We start from the raw sequence: 19,633 nt of genomic DNA, 5'->3' as shown, positions 1-19,633 counted from the left end.
TATACGATGACTTTACTATCGATAGTTCGGTATACGATATGTGAATGTAGATAAATACGGTGCCAATTGCATTTCCAATAGTTACTATCTTTTTAGTAGATGTCTTCTATTTACTTACTACTTGTTATTAGCTGGTTACTATATGTTTAGTAGATGTATACAAGTTGTTTACTAGATGTTATCAGCTGGTTTCTAGCTGTTTATTATCCGTTTTCTATATGTTTAGCAAATGTATACAAGTTGTTTACTAGATGTTAATAGCTGCTAACTAGCTGCTTAGTATCCGTTTACTTGATGTTTAATAATTGTCATTAGCTGGTAACTAGTTGTTATTAACTTCTACGAGCTGTTATAGTCTTTTGTTAAGAATGATCAAAAATTATTGATACTTACACTTACACTCTGATTTTCAATGTGTTTGCTGAGTACGTGAGAAAGATCGCACAACCAAAATATCTGAAGATTGATATATAAATCTTAGAGGAACATGTCCGATTATGTTGGGGAAAGATGTATCCTGTGATTGTAATACTAAATAAGAAATTAGTTGTTCCCAAGCGGTTTAGAAGCTGTTTTGACAAACAAATTCGACTCATAATGACAGATATTAAGAACATATAATAATATCATCCATCATTGTAAAAATAAAACATTTCCTTTTTTTATATTCTTTCATCTTAAAAAAAACGATTTGAAACTAACTATAATTGGGAAAGTAATTGAAATCGCTCTGGCGTAATACAGTAAAAACAAAAGCACTGTGATTATCCCATTTTCTATCACCATATCAAAGATGTGTACCTACACCTAAATGACCAATTATATCCTTTGTCCAAAATGTCTGTGACTTTCACTTAATAATTTGTCACCGATAATTTAAATCCCAATTAGCAAACCACCCATTGCTAGCCGTACCATAACCCCAGAGTCAAGTTTGTTACCTACAATAAACGCAGGTGGTGGTGTAAGGGATTGTTAAAATGCCTCGACGCAGGCGCAAAGGTCAAGGTAATGGAAAAAATTCATGCAACATTATCTCTTCATAAAAGAAGTCCTAAAAAATATAATTGGGAAAGTATTTTTTATTTGCAAGCCATTTATAACTGTTACCAACAATACAAATGGTGATGTTTTAAAGAATTGATAATATGTCTCGACGCAGGCACAAATATCACGCTAATGGAAAAAAATTCTTGGAAAATTATCCCTTGACCAAAAAAAAATGAAAATTAATTTTATTTGGATAATAAACAAGGAAGAACGCTATAGTCGAGTGCCTCGACTATCAGATACCCGTTACTCAGCTAATGAGACCAACAGGAAATGGAGATATTCAAGCAGCAAAGCGAGATTAAAATGATCCACCTACCCGTGATCTCAATATGTTGTTATGTGGGCGGTAGACAGATTTAAGCGTTATGCGCGTTAAAGTGGGCGTGGAAAACTTTTTTTGGGTCAATCGATAGGTATTGATGAGACCAAAGAATATATATACCTTATGGGGTCCGAAAAGCTTCCTTCTGCCTGTTACATACTTTCCGACGAATCTGGTATACCCTTATACTCTAGGAGTAACGGATATAACAAGAGAGAACGCTATAGTCAAGTACCTTTAATTGAAAACTGGAAAAGCTAGGTAAAAATGTTAAGATGACCGCTTTAAAATTGGAGTACGCTTTGTAGTATGGAAAGATGGGTTCTGGGGGGGGGGGACAAATTTCATATTAATTTTCATACTAATTAGCATATTAATGGCCCCCTCCTCACTAATTAACATATTAATGGCCCCCGCCTGTTCACTAATGTATGCGGGTTCTGGGACAATAAGCAGAATCCATAAATTAACTGATTTTAAAGGGCTTAGATTCCATAAAATTGTCACGATTATATCCATAAAGAATATATTAAATTGCCCCCACTCCCACACCACAAGGTGACAATACTGATCACGTGACCTTATTCCCCATTATAAGCAATTAATATTCAGCAGGTGTTAATGTACACGGAAGAAAGGTCGCACACTTTCCCCACATCCCCATGTGACAATATTGATTCCCTCATTATCAGCAATTAATATTCAGCAAGCTTTGCTGTGCAAGTTATCCAACCCGTGAAACGTTTCTACTTATGGAATTTATAAACAAATTTTTGAATTCAATCTCAGCTATGTTACCCTTGCCTTCAGCGACATTGCCTTTGCCTTTGTTTAAGATTTTGCCTTTGCCATCTACTTCGAGGGCCGCGCTTGACCGTCCTTCTAAGATAAATTAACAAACCGTAAAGTAAAAACAAACTTCCGTTCGAAGCCCAAACTTTTCCGTTCAAAGCCCACAGTATTGCGTTCTAAGTTCAAAACATATTGCGTTCCGATTTTCAATCAAATTGCATCGGTCAGCATAATTTCATTTCACAACGAGATGCGACAGTTTCAGCATAAGCTTTTATTTTAAAAAAAATTAAAGTTCTGGAAGCTTAAGAAAAGGAAAGCTTCTGGCCAAGATTCATTGGATACTTTTTTAGAATTAATAGTTAGTCCTATTTTGTCCGAGACCGCGATCGGTTCGAAAGTGATAAATAAGTGTCTTCTAAAAGTTATAAGAAAAAAAGGTTTAACACCAAGTTTAATAAGATAATACAACTTTTTTTTTAAATATTACCAGTGACGAATTTAATTGGCGCCAAACGTGGGGCTGCTTAATCAAAAGTTCTAAAAAAAACAATTTAATGAAAATTAAAAATTAAATTTATAAAAGGAACTCGAGCAGCCAAAAACTCAAACTTTTAGTGAAAAAATCAAAACATCCATCATAAGTCGACGACACATAACATTGTGACAAGTGATCGTGATTAAAAATAAATTTAAATGGAAATCAATTAATGTAGTAATCCATTTAAATAAGCTGGTAAATATAAATTCAATAAATAACAAAGAAGGAAGGAAGGAAGGGCTGAAGGGCAATCCGTCGCCAAAATTCAACACGACTACGACCAAAATAACAAAGAAGGAAGGAAGGGCTGGAGGGCAATCCCTCGGCAAAATTCAATACGACTACAACCAAAACATCAAAGAAGACAAAGCTTATAAATTGAAAGATCGTAAGAGATAAGAACAATTATATTTTGAAGACAAAGCTTATAAATTTAAAGATCGTAAGATATAAAAACAATTATAATTTAAGTAAAAATTTAATTTGAATACATCCTGGAAGATTTAATAAATAGCTTTGGTAATATAAATTTAACAATGGCAGCACCAAATTTTTCTGCAGGTAGTATAGCCACAGCAGGCGGCTTAACAGTTGAATTAATAAATAGATTGATAAATGTTCAATTAAATGAAGTGAGCTGGAAAATAGAAGGTTTAGAAGGAAAGTTAGCCACAGATGCAAACACTGTGGAGGATTATAAAATACAAATAATCGACCCAACTATAAAATGCGTTACAACACTTGAAGTGGTAAAATCTTTAGCAAAATTCACGGGGGAACCAACACAATATGTGGGTTGGAGGGAAGCCGCAGAAACTGTAATGAGTCTCAATAAAATTCAAAGTGAACAATATTTTATCGCCTTAACAATTTTACGAAATAACATTTTGGGAGCTGCCCATGATGCTCTTACCAATCATGGCACTGTTTTAAACTTTAGAGCAATCTTATCTAGATTGGACTTTATATATAGCGATAAACGACCAATACATATTCTCGAGTCAGAACTAAGTATCCTCAGGCAGGGACGAATGACAGTTACTAAATACTATAATGAGGTCAATAAAAAAATGACTCTACTAATAAACAAAACCATAATGACATACGGAAAGGACAGCGTAATTGCTAAAGAAACAAACAAAACAATAAGGAGCAATGCTTTACGAATTTTTATATATGGGCTAAATGGATATATCTCAGAAACTCTTTTCTCATTAAATCCACCAGATTTACTGATTTATTGTTTGATTTACAGATTTAGAATCAAACAATTTCCGTGCTCAATTTGCAAACAGGTTTAATGGATTTAAAAATGAAAATAAATATCAGGGAAACAACTTACGATTTCATCAAAAACGACAGAAGAATAATACTAATAAATTGGGAAATAATTGGAGTAATAACCAGAATTAAATTTGGCCACAAAAGGGAAATTTTTGGCAAAACGGTAATCATAATAACAATCAAAAGCTACAAGCCGTTGAGCCAATGGATGTTGATCCATCGATTCAACTCTAGAAAAAACCTAGTTACAATCGGCAGCCGAATAATAATTGGCAGGCAAATAATAATCGAGGTAGATACAATAATAATTTCTATCAAAATAATAATCGATCAAATTACTATCGCGTTAATCAAAATAAAGAGCAAACTCAAGCTCAGAAAAGGGAACCAGATGGAACAGTAAATCAGCCAGCTAATAAAGTAACCAGATTAAACAATATCAACGAAGATCATTTTTTAGGCCAGACCCCTACAGGGGAATGCCCTATTTAAATAGGACAGACCGAAAAACCAAGAAGCAGTTAAGGATTTTAATAGAAACAGGAGCCACTGCTTGTTAACTACAGTTCATGGGTATTCAATTATTAGGTACTACCATAATAAAAATATATTTGAAACAAGACAATTATTTTATGAAATCGAAGGATTAGAATCTGATCTGCTAATTGGATTTAATTTGTTAAGAAAAATGGGAGCTATAATAATTATAGAAAAGGGAGTATATATAAAGGGAAAACAAAAAAATAAAATATTATGGTACTGAGGAAAAAATGAAATAAGTTTAATTAAAGAAAAAATTATTCTTCCGTTAAAAGAATTTATTATAAAAAAATATTTTGATGAAAAAAATAGCGAAAACACATTCATTATTTGTGGAAAATAGTGATAAAAGCTTGGGAATTCAAAATCCTGAGTGTGCCGACGAAGTAAATACCGTCAATAAAAATACCAATATCTTGGGAATTCAAAATCCTGCGAGTGCCGACGAAGTTAATACCGTCAATAAAAATAAAAATATCTTGGGAATTCAAAATCCTGAGAGTGCCGACGAAGTAATTACCGTCAAAAATCGAATAAATAAAAATCGTTCGAAACGTAAAAATTTCAAGCCCGCCGTCGTTGAGTTATCCGACAAACAACAGTTAAACAATATAGGTACTGATCAATTAGACGGACTAAAGGAAAAAATAGTTTTCTATATTGAAAAAGAGCATTCAAAGATAAATATGCAAATTCCTTTTATAACAGACATAAAGGGGGAAATAAATCTTATTCATGACAGGCCAATATACGGGAAACAATATCCGTACGCTTTTTCTGTCACCAACTTCGTGAATAGCGAAATCAGTAGAATGTTAGCAGAAAAAATTATAAGGCCTATTCGAAGCCCTTATAATTCTCCAGTTCTGGTAGTCCCAAAGAAAGGAGAAAATCAAGACGGAAGCCGTAAATTAAGACTCGTCATTGACTATAAAAAATTAAATGAAAGTACCATACCTGACAGGTACCCAATGCAAGACCCATCAGTAAGTCTATCTAATTTGTGAAAAGCAAGATATTTTTCAACAATAGATTTAGAATCAGGTTTTCATCAGATGTTAATGAAAGAATCTGATGTAGAAAAAACATCCTTTTCAATAAATAATGGAAAATACGAATTTTTAAGAATGCCATTCGGACTAACAAATGCACCAAGAATTTTTCAGAGAGCAATGGACGACATCCTAAGAGAACAAATAGGGAAAACTTGTCATGTCTACATGGACGACATTATAATATTCTCAAACTCGATTGAACAACAATTTAACACGATTTAAACAAATTTATAAATATATTATTAAAGGCAAACATGAAAGTCTCTAGAAAAATCAAAGTTTTTTAAACGCGAAACCAGTTTTCTAGATTACATCGTATCTTATAACGTCATCAAGACAGACCCAGAAAAAATTGAACCATTATTAAATATCCGCTTCCAAAAAATATTCGGGAACTAAGAAGTTTCTTAGGCCTTACGGGCTATTATAGAAAATTTGTTTTAAATTACGCCTCTAAAGCCAAACCTCTAACAAAATATCTTGGAGGTCATAATCGCAAAATTTCAAAAAGAATGTCAACAAAAATGTTAATTCAGCTGGATGACCCAGCTATTAAAGCTTTCAACGAGCTGAAAAAAAAAATCGCATTGCTCAAGAAGAATTAGTTCAACCGGATTATAATAAAAAATGTACCCTGACCACCGACGCCTCGGACGTCGCAATTGGTGCAGTATTATCTTAAGAAGGTAAACCAATTACTTTTATTTCAAAGACCTTGACTAAAACGGAACAAGTTTATGCAACTAATAACTTTTAGCCATAGTATGGGCTCTTAAAAATCTAAGAAACTACTTATACGGAGTGATTGGAATTGAAATCCAAACCGATCATCAACCATTATCTTTCGCAATCTCTGATAAAAATCCTAATATTGAAATGAAACGCTGGTACTCCTTCATAGAAAGTTTCACTCCAAAAGTCATTTATTAGCCAGGTACAACTAATGTAGTTGCAGACGCCTTATCAAGAATTCAGATCAACAACTTAACTGACAGTAACGAATCGGTCTCAGATCAAAACACTCAGCATTCAGCAGAGAGTAGTTTTGAGAATGTTATACAAGAAACCCGTAAACCCTTAAACCAGTTTAAGCAACAATTATTATTATTAGCAACGGGGTAGTAAACAATACATGAGTCAACTAATATTTTCGAAAATACCAGACATATAATAGAATTTGACACTCCCGGAAATTTGATATCAATCTTAAGAGAATATATTCCTCCTAATTTAACGGTAGGTATTCATTGTACTTTAGAGGACTTTTATAGAATTCAAAAACCACTTAAAGATAATTTTGTGAATAAATTTTTGTATACAAAAATATTGGTCCAAGATGTAGAAACTCCTGAGGACAGAGCACTTATAATCAAAGAAACACATTGCAGAGCACACAGGGGACTTGACGAAAATTATAAACAAATCAGTAGATTGTATTATTGGCCAAACTTACTTACAAAATTAAAAGAATATATAAAAAATTGTAAAATTTGCAATGAAAACAAATATAACAGACACCCAACTAAAATTCCAATTGGAGAAGCCCCAATCCCGACTAAAGAAGGCGAAAATTTACACATCGACATTTATTACGCGCAAAGTCTTACTTTCATAACTTGTATTGACGCTTACTCAAAATTTTTAGTAGTAAAAGAAATCCAAAATAAATTAAATATCGAAAACAAAGTAATGGAACTTCTTCAACATTTTCCACAAGCCAAAGTAATAATGACCGATAATGAACCAAGCTTTACCTCGGCCCAATTTAAATATTTTGCACAAAGGTGCGGTTTAACTTTACATTACGCAGACCCGAGGCACAGTACCTCAAACGGACAAGTTGAAAGTACACATTCTACATTAACAGAATTAGCTCGATGCATTAAAGAAGAATTTAATTTAACCGACTATTCCGAAATAGTAATAAGAGCCGCTCAAGAATATAATCAGAGCATTCATTCTACAACGAACCAAAAACCTTTTGACGTAATATATAATAAAATAGAGCACGATAACATTCCTCAAATTTTAAAAAATACACAAGAGAAAATGTTAGAAACACATAATGAAAACAGAAAAGAAAAAGTATATCATGTAGGACAGGTAGTTTATGATAAGAAACACGGGGAAAAAATAAACTTAAAAAACAAGTAGTTAAAAAAAAATTATCTAACAAAATAATAATCAACAACAGAAATAGAATTATTCACAAAGATAATATAAAATTCTAAAAATTTATATGTTACTTTTTTTTTACCTTTTCCAGAAAATGTTTTCTCAGGTGCTCATACTACACCTTATTTTATTAACCAAATCAGAAATAATTGACTATACAAGTCAGGAGTATCTTTTATTCAAGGACAATAAAGACGTATTGACGTACGATTTATACGCAGAATTATTCCACATAACTAACTTAAGTTTTTATAAAGAAATAATAAAATTGGAATCAGATAATATAAAAAGGAATACTAATAAAAGGTCACAATGGGAAATTAAATATGACATAGAAGTAATCGAATTAATTTTATCACAATTAATATCAACTAGATCAAAAAGGGGGATAAATGAGATAGGCACTGTGTGGAAATGGTTAGCTGGAACTCCGGATCATGATGATTTTATTAAAATACAGAATAAAATCGATGAATTAATTGAAAATAATAATAAGCAATTTATTATCAATTCCAAACTGTTTAAAAAAATAGAATCTCTTTCTGATGATTTTAAAAATGTTTTTATTGATCAAGATTTACCACTGCGAAAACATCGCTTACGATTATTAACATTTGATCTGCAAAATTTAATTGACACAATCACACTAGCAAAAGTTGACGTTTTTAATACCAAAATATTAAACAATGATGACATCATGGAAATATTAAAACATGAACAAAAACCAGTAATTATCGCTGACTTAATGGACATCTCTGTTTTTAAAATCGCATTGCATAAAGAACTAGTAATAATTTATATAAAGTACCCAATAATAAAAAACAGATGCGAAATACATCACGCTAGAGCGATTTCCCAAATCGATGGGAAGCAATCAAATCGCAAAATGCGCAAATACGTTTTATAAAATGTCTAACTTTAAGAACGAACTTTTTAATAATTATTGCACTTTAAATAATGAAAAAACTTGTTTTACCCGCTTATTAAATGGCGAGAAATCCACTTGTAAAAAAATAAGAGAGAAAAATAAAAAAAATAGACATCATACAAGATGGTGCCATTCTTATAAATGGTAACAATATTGTGAAGAACTCCCATTTAAACGATTCATTTTTGATAACAGTTAATGGTACAACCGAAATTAATAATATTTCATACACCAATTTGGAAAACAAAATTTTTAACTACTTAACTTCGAACCACTTCAAAAATTATGAAATATCCGATTACATATTATCAAATAACTCAGAACTTTCTTTAGATAATATAAACATTTTAAATCCTTTCATTAAAATTAATAACACTAAAATATCTCTTACCTTTATATTATTAATTTTAATCATTATATATTTGATTTTTGTACTTATTATAAAATACAAAAATGCCATATTATTTGTAACCAAAAAACAACGGCCAGAACCAGAAAAACCTATTAACCAAGAAAATTTTTTAACAGAATTAAGAGATCAATTAAATGAATTTCATATTGATTCGGGACGATCCATTTTAGAAGAGGGAGAGTTATCCAACCCGTGAAACGGTTCCACTTATGGAATTTATAAACAAATTTTTGAATTAAATCTCAGCTATGTTACCCTTGCCTTCAGCGACATTGCCTTTGCCTTTGTTTAAGATTTTGCCTATGCCATCTACTTCGAGGGCCGCGCCTAACCGTCCTTCTAAGATAAATTAACAAACCGTAAAGTAAAAACAAACTTCCGTTCGAAGCCCAAACTTTTCCGTTCAAAGCCCACAGTATTGCGTTCTAAGTTCAGAACATATTGCGTTCCGATTTTCAACCAAATTGCATCGGTCAGCATAATTTCATTTCACAACGAGATGCGACAGTTTCAGCATAAGCTTTTATTTTAAAGAAAAATTAAAGTTCTGGAAGCTTAAGAAAAGGAAAGCTTCTGGCCGAGGTTCATTGGATAATTTTTTAGAATTAAGAGTTAGTCCTATTTTGTCCGAGACCGCGATCGGTTCGAAAGTAATAAATAAGTGTCTTGTAAAAGTGATAAGAAAAAAAGGTTTAACACCAAGTTTAATAAAATAATAAAACTTTTTTTTTTAATATTACCAGTGACGAAATTAATTTGCACGTGAGAAAGGTCGCAAACCCAAAACATCTAAAGATGGTTGTCTTAAAGGAACGTGTCCGGTCATGTTGGGGAATAACGTTTCCTATGATTGTAAAACTAATTTAGAAATCAAAAGAACCCCAATTAAATAAATCTCACAAGTTAATGATTCTCAAATGTGGAATATTTTCAAACAAACATTTTTTTTCGCCCCGGATCGTTTAACTGGTAAATTGTCTAAGATCTCTCCTTTCCACAAAACAGGTCATAAACATGTCATCAAAGGGACTCAAGCAAGAGCTACCCGAACATGCGCACCTGTCCATTACCTGACTGCAATAAAAGGGACACATGCACAAGCCTGATGGCGCACGTTCATTGACAAGCGCAATAAAAGGGACACATGGGACAAAGGGATCATGGGCCTCACGCCAACAACCTCACGGTTGACCCCATAATAGGGGTTGAAATCACGACCGCGCAACAGCTCGCAAGTAGCCGACATATATCAGTCAGGGAAATATTTTCCATTCTCCGTACCTGTAATTTTAACTCGAAATAAGAAGTCAGAAGTTTATTTTGTAGCATAATAATACATTTATTCATTTATTTTGGTATTGTATGTATTTTTGGTATAAATGTAAAGTGTTCCACATAATTCCTAGTTTTGAGATCATGTCCACCTCGATTAATGAACATAGTTTTTGTGTTCAGAAGGTATTGAAAATGCTGACCAATTACCGATCCTTTAAATTGCTCAATAAATTGGTCCATTTCCTGATGAAATTTTATTTTATTAATTTTGTTTTCTTGTTGATATTTACACATCTAGTCTCAACTTTAAAATGATGTAATGTAATGATGTAAGGTGTGTATCACAATAGGGAAACCGGGTTCCTTTAAACCTGTTTAATGGCGGACGGCCCATTTCCCCGATATTATTGAGTTGACAACTCCCAAAAAAACGTCTGTAGAAATCGTTTCTTTTCCACACCTTTACAAATAATTTGTTTTCCGCTTGTAATTGTCCTTAGATACTTTCGAGTTTGTGAAAAACTGTTTTCTCTATCGTTCCAAAAAACTTGGTGATGTGTATTGGTTAACCAAATAGAAAAGTAAAATCATATGGTGGTTCTATTAAAAACTAGTATTTAAGTTTGGATCTTTTTCGAATACAATTCCAATTTCCATTCGAATAAAATTTTTATAATTATCAAAGAGACCTTGAACATCAATCGAAACAGTATCTTTCAGCCTTTTACAAATGCTAAAGAACTCGATGTGTTTGTCCGTTTAATGGGTCATATTCAATAAGAGACAATAAGCTTGGGTATTTTCATGACTTGGTGTCTTCAATTCTATTGAAATTCTCACATCAATAGGACCAGTTTTCACTGATTCGATTTGATATGAAAGATCAATCACAATAATAGGGGCTTTCAATTTAAATTCATTTGGGGTTAAAAATGGTTGTGATTTACAATTATAGTAACTAGATTGAAATCTTGTATACATTTCATATAGGTGAGCAATTCTCACTGAGCATACTGATTCTTACTAAAATCAACATTCAGATTATCATATGGATTTGACTCAGAATTCAAGTGAACTTTCAAGTTTGATAGATTATTTGTGATAAGTTAAATTCAATTATTACAAGTCTTGGTTTTTCGCGGTTAGTCGACAATTTCACATTCCAGCTGTGGTGACTCCCATACCCCAATTTGGGGTTAGCATGAATACCATCTCCGGAATGTCTCGGAGTTACACGGGGAATTTTTTAGGTTATATTCGTCATTTCCAGTTTAAAAGTTTTATCCATTTCTGATTTGTTTAAACACATCGCCAAGATTTTTAGTTAGCATCAAATTTAGTTCATGTTTACATTTTAAGAAAACTTTTTTTATAATCCTCAGCATATCCCGATAAATTGTTTAATGGGACAGAAAATTTGAAGTGTTGTCCCGTAGGAATTTCGTCTCCACTGCTCCATCCAGAATTTTATAATTACTGACTTTGAAGATTATCCAGAGATATAAAATTGTTTAGGGTAGTAGTCATACCGAGTTGGACTTGACAAGTTGGACACGTTGGATTTAGTTGTTACTTAGCACTATTTTGATGGTTACTTTCTTTATAGTCTTGTTTTTGGATGGTTACTTTGTGTAAAGTACCTGTACAGTACTTGGTTTTGGATGGTTACTATCTGTATAGTGTCTGTAAAGTATTTGGTTTTAGATGGTAGCTAACGGTTAACAAGTGATATGAGTTGGTCTAGTCTCTTATTAAGAATTATCAAAGCACACAAGATAAAGTTTCTCAAATGTGTTAGCCAAACAGACTTGGTCATTACCTGACCGTCATCAAAGTCACATGCCCAAGACCCAAGGCGCAGGTCGACTGATAAGGTCATACATCTCAAGAACATTGATAATGGTTGAAGTTACGACCGTGCAACAACTCGCAAGTAACCGACGTACCTCATTGAATGAAATAGTTTCCCTTCATTTGTACCTGTAGTTTTAATTACAGTCAGAAACAAATTTTGTAGGATCATTTAATATTTTTTTTTTATTTTGTTATTGTAAACACATTTCAATAAATTCATAATTAATTATATTTTATATATATTTGTATATAATTAATTTTCTGACTCCACCCTCTGTAAAAAATAATCTGTGCTGTTAGTCTTCATTCCAAACACAGATTTTCGCTTGGTTCCCATAGATAGGTGTAAAATAATTCTCACAATTTAATGTTTCTCAGATGTTGGATTTTTTTTAAAGCATTCATTTGTTCTATCCCATATTAACATTATAACATATTTTGAAGGCATCATTACCTAACATAGGAGCGTCTTTAAATTTTATTTCTGATTCAAGTTTATAATAGAGGTGTTGGGACCTGGTAATATCTGTTTTTTGTTGCCAACTATTTTTCTAGTTCTATTCTATTTGTATGAGTTTAATAAACTCTTTAGTTACAATACTCATCTGGTTTTCGTGATTCATGATGGCGGTTGACCTGCTTGGACTTTGATTACTAGCTGTTGTTAACTGTTATGAGCTATTATTAGATGGTTACTGTTGTAATTTAGCTTGAGTATTGAATAATAGCTTTATTTAGAATAATTGATACAGAGATTAAGTTTTACACATTCGTTGGCAATAGCGGTGGGCAGAATAAGAAGGAAGACAATCGTTAGAGAAGTTACATTATACGATGACTTTACTATCGATAGTTCGGTATACGATATGTGAATGTAGATAAATACGGTGCCAATTGCATTTCCAATAAAAGATATTTAAATTTATGAAATATAAACAAAATAGTTGATTTTTCCTATGGCAGCAAATGTAAAACTACACCAACCTTATAGTCTGGGAGTTTAGATAACATACCTCTAAAAATAAGAAAAAATTTTCCATTTAAGGGGGTCTTCTCATTCAAAACCCGCTTTTTCGGACCCTTTTTAAAAAAATTCTTATTTGAAAACGCAAAAAATAATTGAAAACTTTTTTTATTTATTGTATTACAAAAGGTTCAAAGTAAATAAAAAAAAAAAATTGCCTCGATACGAGGGCTGTTCAAAAAGTAATGAGACTTCAAAGTTGGTGGTGGAAAAAAAAGGTGTCGTCACGGCGGCGATCGTTCCTATAGCAGCTATATCATATAGACGTACGATATGGCCATTTCTTATAACATACATATATTTATAATATTTTTTTTTAATTTTGGGGAAAATTTTGTAACAATATAACAACTAAAAGTAATTATGGCCGCAGCTCCATACAAGCCGAACCACTGTGCAGTGTTGCCACAAGTTGCCGCCAAAGGCGCATCTTATTGATTCGGCCAATTTACTGGAGGATTTACCACCTCAAGAAGGTCAAAAATCAAATCTCCTGGCCCAATCGTTAGGTATGGTTTTTTGAGACACACATGTCGCCATATCTGTAATTAATTTAAATGCCCAATCGTCAGGTTGGCCCGCGAGGAATGATTTGGAGAGATTAATGCCCTGAAGTACCCCTGTCTACGGGCCAAGAAGTGCAGTTTTACTTAGAGCGGATCCGATGGCAGTTTAATTCAATTATATAACCTGTCCCGATGCCCATCATGCCGCGCATCCGTACACCGAATTTAAGAATTAATGTGAAAAGAAAATCAATGAAATCAAAGATATGTAAACCATAAAGCAAACAATAATTTTTCGTAAAGCCTCAAGTGGCAACGTCATGTAAAGCAATAGTTATATTTAACAAATTAAAAGAAATTAACAAGTTGATCGGGTCAAAAGAGATAATGCACGCGGAGAAGCTGAGATTTAATTTAAGAAGAGCTAGATTTTTTTTTAGGTTTATATGAAAAATTTGTTATTGTAAAACATTTAAGGAAGTACGATGAATTCGGAACGGGTTACAAGTTTAGTTTAAATCGTTTGCGCGTCTAAGAGAAATGAGAGAAATGTTTATTTGCCCTTTAAATTCTACATGGCGAGAAATATCGCTACCCTTTAAATTACAGCCAACCCATCCCGTCCGGAGATCGATCTTCAACGTTGGAGGAAATGCCGTGAGTCACACTAACTAAACATATATATATAATACTTTACCCACAATTCTCGCCGATCCGTAAAGTAAACGAAACTTATTTAAACATAAACCCCGATCTATAAACAATTAACTAATTAAAATACCTTGAGTTATTTGCATTCTCTATGAAGAAATTTGCGATTTTCAAAAGAAGTTGAATATAAATTAAGATCGCCTATTGTTAACTCCTAAAGTCTCTAATTGCCTAAAAACATGAATCGATAAGTTTTAGAGAAAGTCCCTTGAAGAAGTTTTTGGAGAGAAAAATAATACAGTCAAGCTAGTTCTATCGAAAACTATTTCATTAAGCTTAAATTTATATTTATTTATTTATCTTCCTATGCCTTATTCTTTTAAATACCCTATGTTCTGTTTATAAATATTAAATATGACTTGTATTGCTATCGACGGAAAATTAATTAGCTTTTCGAACAGAAATAAAACCATGGATGTATAAATAACATTGAACTGAACTAAGCTGATGATTTCTCGATCGTAGGGTATCAAAGGGGTCACCGAAGCCATGCTTTAAGGTGGTGATCATAGGTTGGGAGGGCCATACGCGACCACAATACCATCCGTGGATTCGCATAGCTAACTTTCTCTAAAACTTTTCTGTCCATATAATACTAATTCCTGAATTTATTTATCGTTCTCTTCCGGTTTCAGTTTACTATCCTCTCTTGTCGCTAGCACGCTTATTTCTGATCTTAGTGATAATAATGTGTAGTCAGTTCAATCAGTTCAAAATCAACATTCAGATTATCATATGGATTTGACTCAGAATTCAAGTGAACTTTCAAGTTTGATAGATTATTTGTGATAAGTTAAATTCAATTATTACAAGTCTTGGTTTTTCGCGGTTAGTCGACAATTTCACATTCCAGCTGTGGTGACTCCCATACCCCAATTTGGGGTTAGCATGAATACCATCTCCGGAATGTCTCGGAGTTACACGGGGAATTTTTTAGGTTATATTCGTCATTTCCAGTTTAAAAGTTTTATCCATTTCTGATTTGTTTAAACACATCGCCAAGATTTTTAGTTAGCATCAAATTTAGTTCATGTTTACATTTTAAGAAAACTTTTTTTATAATCCTCAGCATATCCCGATAAATTGTTTAATGGGACAGAAAATTTGAAGTGTTGTCCCGTAGGAATTTCGTCTCCACTGCTCCATCCAGAATTTTATAATTATTGACTTTGAAGATTATCCAGAGATATAAAATTGTTTAGGGTAGTAGTCATACCGAGTTGGACTTGACAAGTTGGACACGTTGGATTTAGTTGTTACTTAGCACTATTTTGATGGTTACTTTCTTTATAGTCTTGTTTTTGGATGGTTACTTTGTGTAAAGTACCTGTACAGTACTTGGTTTTGGATGGTTACTATCTGTATAGTGTCTGTAAAGTATTTGGTTTTAGATGGTAGCTAACGGTTAACAAGTGATATGAGTTGGTCTAGTCTCTTATTAAGAATTATCAAAGCACACAAGATAAAGTTTCTCAAATGTGTTAGCCAAACAGACTTGGTCATTACCTGACCGTCATCAAAGTCACATGCCCAAGACCCAAGGCGCAGGTCGACTGATAAGGTCATACATCTCAAAAACATTGATAATGGTTGAAGTTACGACCGTGCAACAACTCGCAAGTAACCGACGTACCTCATTGAATGAAATAGTTTCCCTTCATTTGTACCTGTAGTTTTAATTACAGTCAGAAACAAATTTTGTAGAATCATTTAATATTTTTTTTTTATTTTGTTATTGTAAACACATTTCAATAAATTCATAATTAATTATATTTTATATATATTTGTATATAATTAATTTTCTGACTCCACCCTCTGTAAGAAATAATCTGTGCTGTTAATCTTCATTCCAAACACAGATTTTCGCTTGGTTCCCATAGATAGGTGTAAAATAATTCTCACAATTTAATGTTTCTCAGATGTTGGATTTTTTTTAAAGCATTCATTTGTTCTATCCCATATTAACATTATAACATATTTTGAAGGCATCATTACCTAACATAGGAGCGTCTTTAAATTTTATTTCTGATTCAAGTTTATAATAGAGGTGTTGGGACCTGGTAATATCTGTTTTTTGTTGCCAACTATTTTTCTAGTTCTATTCTATTTGTATGAGTTTAATAAACTCTTTAGTTACAATACTCATCTGGTTTTCGTGATTCATGATGGCGGTTGACCTGCTTGGACTTTGATTACTAGCTGTTGTTAACTGTTATGAGCTATTATTAGATGGTTACTGTTGTAATTTAGCTTGAGTATTGAATAATAGCTTTATTTAGAATAATTGATACAGAGATTAAGTTTTCAACATTCGTTGGCAATAGCGGTGGGCAGAATAAGAAGGAAGACAATCGTTAGAGAAGTTACATTATACGATGACTTTACTATCGATAGTTCGGTATACGATATGTGAATGTAGATAAATACGGTGCCAATTGCATTTCCAATAAAAGATATTTAAATTTATGAAATATAAACAAAATAGTTGATTTTTCCTATGGCAGCAAATGTAAAACTACACCAACCTTATAGTCTGGGAGTTTAGATAACATACCTCTAAAAATAAGAAAAAATTTTCCATTTAAGGGGGTCTTCTCATTCAAAACCCGCTTTTTCGGACCCTTTTTAAAAAAATTCTTATTTGAAAACGCAAAAAATAATTGAAAACTTTTTTTATTTATTGTATTACAAAAGGTTCAAAGTAAATAAAAAAAAAAAATTGCCTCGATACGAGGGCTGTTCAAAAAGTAATGAGACTTCAAAGTTGGTGGTGGAAAAAAAAGGTGTCGTCACGGCGGCGATCGTTCCTATAGCAGCTATATCATATAGACGTACGATATGGCCATTTCTTATAACATACATATATTTATAATATTTTTTTTTAATTTTGGGGAAAATTTTGTAACAATATAACAACTAAAAGTAATTATGGCCGCAGCTCCATACAAGCCGAACCACTGTGCAGTGTTGCCACAAGTTGCCGCCAAAGGCGCATCTTATTGATTCGGCCAATTTACTGGAGGATTTACCACCTCAAGAAGGTCAAAAATCAAATCTCCTGGCCCAATCGTCAGGTATGGTTTTTTGAGACACACATGTCGCCATATCTGTAATTAATTTAAATGCCCAATCGTCAGGTTGGCCCGCGAGGAATGATTTGGAGAGATTAATGCCCTGAAGTACCCCTGTCTACGGGCCAAGAAGTGCAGTTTTACTTAGAGCGGATCCGATGGCAGTTTAATTCAATTATATAACCTGTCCCGATGCCCATCATGCCGCGCATCCGTACACCGAATTTAAGAATTAATGTGAAAAGAAAATCAATGAAATCAAAGATATGTAAACCATAAAGCAAACAATAATTTTTCGTAAAGCCTCAAGTGGCAACGTCATGTAAAGCAATAGTTATATTTAACAAATTAAAAGAAATTACCAAGTTGATCGGGTCAAAAGAGATAATGCACGCGGAGAAGCTGAGATTTAATTTAAGAAGAGCTAGATTTTTTTTTAGGTTTATATGAAAAATTTGTTATTGTAAAACATTTAAGGAAGTACGATGAATTCGGAACGGGTTACAAGTTTAGTTTAAATCGTTTGCGCGTCTAAGAGAAATGAGAGAAATGTTTATTTGCCCTTTAAATTCTACATGGCGAGAAATATCGCTACCCTTTAAATTACAGCCAACCCATCCCGTCCGGAGATCGATCTTCAACGTTGGAGGAAATGCCGTGAGTCACACTAACTAAACATATATATATATTACTTTACCCACAATTCTCGCCGATCCGTAAAGTAAACGAAACTTATTTAAACATAAACCCCGATCTATAAACAATTAACTAATTAAAATACCTTGAGTTATTTGCATTCTCTATGAAGAAATTTGCGATTTTCAAAAGAAGTTGAATATAAATTAAGATCGCCTATTGTTAACTCCTAAAGTCTCTAATTGCCTAAAAACATGAATCGATAAGTTTTAGAGAAAGTCCCTTGAAGAAGTTTTTGGAGAGAAAAATAATACAGTCAAGCTAGTTCTATCGAAAACTATTTCATTAAGCTTAAATTTATATTTATTTATTTATCTTCCTATGCCTTATTCTTTTAAATACCCTATGTTCTGTTTATAAATATTAAATATGACTTGTATTGCTATCGACGGAAAATTAATTAGCTTTTCGAACAGAAATAAAACCATGGATGTATAAATAACATTGAACTGAACTAAGCTGATGATTTCTCGATCGTAGGGTATCAAAGGGGTCACCGAAGCCATGCTTTAAGGTGGTGATCATAGGTTGGGAGGGCCATACGCGACCACAATACCATCCGTGGATTCGCATAGCTAACTTTCTCTAAAACTTTTCTGTCCATATAATACTTATTCCTGAATTTATTTATCGTTCTCTTCCGGTTTCAGTTTACTATCCTCTCTTGTCGCTAGCACGCTTATTTCTGATCTTAGTGATAATAATGTGTAGTCAGTTCGCGAATCTGTAGGACCTCCACCCCCAAAGCCGACGAGCGAGTGCCGGACCCTAATAGCGTGCCACGCAACTGCAGATTCCCGATTTCGTCCACAGCATCCGACCGTTACACGCTACAAACTCAGGAAGAAGAATACACCGATGACTATGACAAACATGCTCAAGACAATAAAGGAGAATTCGAAGATGATTTACTCCCAACCGAAGACTGTAATTTTTTAGAGGGTAGTCCCTGCATCCGTATTTAAGCCGAAGGACAGCAGAAAACGATTCGACTTCTAATGGATATAGGTGCAGCGAAAAAGTACACAAAACTTTTGCCAGGTCTGCTCACATAAAAAACGTGGAGGAACCTTTTATGGTCTCATCCCTTTATGGCTCCACTAAAATGGAAAAAAAATATAAAATAAACCTTTTTAAGTTTTTCAGCAGGGTGCCACGCCCACTCTAACGCCCACAAACCGGGATCACTGTGGCTCCTACAGTCTTAATGGTAAAATTAAAATTGAAATGTATTGTTCTCATCAATGCCTATCCGTAGACCCAAAAAAAAGACCCAAAGCCGCCCCAGGCTGTGGGCCCACAATTTTCATGCTAGATAAAAAATTTTAACTGAAATGTATTGGTATCGTCAGTACCTATTGATTGATCCAAAAAAAAGTTTGCCACGCCCACTC

This window comes from Drosophila suzukii, unplaced genomic scaffold, assembly GCF_043229965.1.
Source record: "Drosophila suzukii unplaced genomic scaffold, CBGP_Dsuzu_IsoJpt1.0 scf_6, whole genome shotgun sequence".
In the NCBI taxonomy this organism is placed as follows: domain Eukaryota; kingdom Metazoa; phylum Arthropoda; class Insecta; order Diptera; family Drosophilidae; genus Drosophila; species Drosophila suzukii.
This window is presented reverse-complemented; position numbering follows the sequence as displayed.